The following is a 3925-nucleotide window of genomic DNA, read 5'->3' on the forward strand; positions in this document are numbered from 1 at the left end:
TTCCAGTACCAATTGACCAATTATTAATGTTACCAAAAATGTCCTCTCTTGTACTTATTAATATTGATTTGTCTCTTTTATTAAATTAATATCTTCAGAGTTCACTGGTTACTCTATTGGTCCCAATTGACAACATTTAGAGTACATAGGAGCTCCAATTGTTACAACTAACAAAAGATATAGTACACAGGAACTCAATTGATCTCAACTGACAACTAATTGAGCATTTAAGGGAATATGGAATATTACAACTATTTAGGGCATGATCATCTTTAATAGTTATCATCATCAAAAACATGTTCTATGACCTGCAAAAAAAGGTTCAACGTGCATCTATGACTTCATCTTCCTAGAGGAGGCAAGTTTCATCTTGTGGTGCCTTGGAGGCCCCACCAGTCCAGGTTGAAGTACTCAGGTTAATGTCGTTCCTGAGAGGTTTGTAAGAGGCGTATACAAACTACCATTGTTGCCTCTATATCCGAATCATGTTTCCATACATTTGTGGGGAAGATAGTTAGAATTCAATTGTATTCATTCTTTAAAACACATTTTTTTATAATATTCAAAGTTTCTGACTATGATTTATTTTTTTCAGCACTGTTGAAGCTGGCAAAAATATACCCGAACACGTCGCACGATCGAGCATACAACAAAGTCTCCACCAAACTTTATTTATCCAAAAAGAGGGAAGGAAAATATTGATAAAACCCAAGAGAAAAGAGAAGCGGGTAAGGAAGTCGGTTATGCAAGAGGAAGGTATTAACACCCCTCACATTCATGGTACTACATAGAAACCTTTTTGATTGCTCTTTCTTGGATGTGTGTTGCTATCTTCGTGTACCTGTAAAACAAAAAATGGGTTAGAAAAAGAGTGCTCATGGAGGATTGAGGCCCTCATGCCTACGTATTCTCATAGTGCAATGATAAAGTTAGAGCATCGTAGTTCCTGGAACTAGATAAAGAAATGGGGGAAAAGAAAGAAAAGTGTTCGCCAAGGATTCACAACCTTGGGCCTACGTATCCTCATAGTGCAATAAAGAAGTCAGAGCTTTGTAGTTCGGAGGACTAAGACGGAACAAGAGAGATGATTGATTAGAGTGCAAGAATGTATGGTATAAACCAATATCTGATGATTATCCAAAGAAGGAAATAAAGGTGTGGCCAAAGAGAAAAAACGCGTTATTTAAATAATGTTTGAATTGAAAGAGCGTTGCTTGCCTAAGAAATGAGACTAAAAAGGAAAGGGAGGTCTGTCTAGGCAATGGGACTAACAAGACAAACTATGAATGATCTTACCAAAGCAATGGGACTAACAAGGTAAAAGCTTACCAAAGCAATGAGACTAACATGGAAAACAAGGGGTTGTCCGTCTAAGCAAGTGAGGCTAAAAAACATGCATAATGATGTTGAGGTTTGCCAAGGCACTGAGAATAACATGGCAAATAAATGCACAAAGGACATGTCAAGGAAATGAGAGTAACATGACAAGGACTTACCAAAGCGTTGAGACTAACATCGCAAACAAATGCACAAAGGACCTGTCAAGGCAATGAGATTAACATGACAGGTACTTACCAAAGCAATGAGACTAACGTGGTAAGTGACGCACAAAGAACCTGTCAAGGCAATGAGAATAACATGACAGGGACTTACCAAAGCAATGAGACTAACATGGTAAGTGACGCGCAAAGGACTTGTCAAGGAAATGCGACTAACATGACATGGACTTACCAAAGCAATGAGACCAACATGGTAAGCAATGCACAAAGAACCTGTAAAGGAAATGAGACTAACATGACATTGACTTACCAAAGCAATGAAATTTACATGGTAAGTGATTAAGAATCTATCTAAGCAAAGAGACTAATAAGACAAACCAAATGAATTGATCCAAGAACATGGTCTTAACCATAGGAAGGTTCTTGACACTAAGGATAATAGGGAAGTCCAAAGGTGTTGGTGCTTGGTGCACGAGTGCTTTGCTAATGCTACTTGTTGGAGAAGGCTGGTCAAGCAACTAACTTGAATTGCACTAAAGTCTATAAACATAGGTGAATATCCTAAGTATTTGGGTCATTTGTCCCATACCCAAAATATTCAGATTGAGAATAGGAATGCTCACTCTCACCCCTTCTCTATTGATTAAGGCTCATGACAAGCAATCCTTGTTAATGTTTGACAAGTTGTTGAAACAGGTTCTCAGAGATGCTCTGTGGGGATGAGGAAGATGGATGATACCTTGACTTGAGCTTGAGGTCTTATACTTGTTGGGTAGGTTGAGCTCTAAAGTAACTGAGACAAGTCCCATCAAGTGACCAAGAGACTTATGGTTACTTGAAAAAGACAAAGGGAATGTGCGCCAAGTTAAAGGATCTAGTTGATCAAATGGAATTTGATCAAGTAAATCAAAGGAAGGGAGATGGATAAAAAACAATGCATGATCATACAAATACTAGCCTAGGGTATCATTGTTAGGTAGCCCAAGAGTAAGCCATATGGGTGCAAAAGTGTACTAAGCTTATTCCTAATTGTTAGGTAGCCCAAGAGTAAGCCATGTGTATGCTAATGTGTGTTAACCTAAACAAATGAATGTGATAAAAGAGGTATAAGGAAATGAACAGAAAAAAAGATGACAAGGTCACAAGCTCAAAAGTTCAACAGGTGAATAAGGTGTAAATGATCAAGAGGTCAATGAGTCCAAGGTCACTCCCAATCAATCATAGATTTAATTCCTAAGTCTTCAACATCACTCCAAGTCAAGCATGAGTCTTAAGGATCAAGTCTATCGATTTTATCAAGTTTTAATCCATTGAGATTCTCAAGCAAACCAAACACAAGATAGGAAGCATAAGATGAACAAGACAAGATGAATAATGTATGAAGTGAGATGATGAATAATGAGACATAAAAGTAAAGGCACAAAAGTAAATTGCATAAAGGAAATGTTAGAATGTTAGATGTAACAAGTTAGTGATCATGAGGCAAGCAATCTATGTGGCAACCATGTTAGAGTGTTGATACAAAATCAAACTCTCAAGGCATGGAGCATAATTGTTCAAAACTCAAAGAAGGAAGAAGAGAACAAAAGGAAAAATGAAATCAAGCTCAAGCGTTTGACTTAGTATCCACTATCAAAAAAGTCAAGGGACCCAAACATATGGCACAACTTAGGGATGACCTATCACTAACTCAAAGTGTCAAAAATATGATCAAATAATCACCTATCAACATATTGAATTAGAGAAGATTGAATCAACCTAAGAGATCATTTTTCAATGAATTTAAATATAGAAGCATTGATCAACCAAGTCAAAAACTCAAGCTCAAACATCAAGTTGCACAAAAAGAATCAAAAATAGAATTTAAAATTAATTAAAAAGGGGAAATTAAAGAGAAACTTCCAAACCATAAGCAAAACAATGAATAAATGGCCAAGAAAAATACACAAAGTCCCAAACATTACTACTCATGAACGAGTTTCAAAAGTTGGATGCAAAAAGGTTTAAAAATTATAAAAAAGAAATTGCAAAAAGAAATTAAAAAGAAAAAAGAAATAAAAATAACCAAAAATGCGAAAATGATTTTAAAAAATGGGAGAAAAATGTATGTGATGCAAAATAATTTTAAAGACTTTGTGTAAAACATTTGGATCAAATTGAATAAAAAATGAGTGAGAAATTAATTGGAAAAGAAATGAAATAAAAGAAAAAAAATAGAATTAGGGTGCCAACGACTAGGAGATTCAAAAAAATGCACTGGCGCAATGTGGTTGGTTAAGATTTGAATTTGGCACCTTAGTGCACGTGTCTTCAACTTCATCTTTAACCTTCAGCTCGATTTTGCAAATCCATGAACTCGTGTTTTTAGCAACACCCAAGCATTGTGTCAGCTTCGTAGCACATCATCGTTTATGTCTCCCTGCATC

This window comes from Lathyrus oleraceus, chromosome 3, assembly GCF_024323335.1.
Source record: "Lathyrus oleraceus cultivar Zhongwan6 chromosome 3, CAAS_Psat_ZW6_1.0, whole genome shotgun sequence".
NCBI classification, from domain to species: Eukaryota; Viridiplantae; Streptophyta; class Magnoliopsida; order Fabales; family Fabaceae; genus Lathyrus; species Lathyrus oleraceus.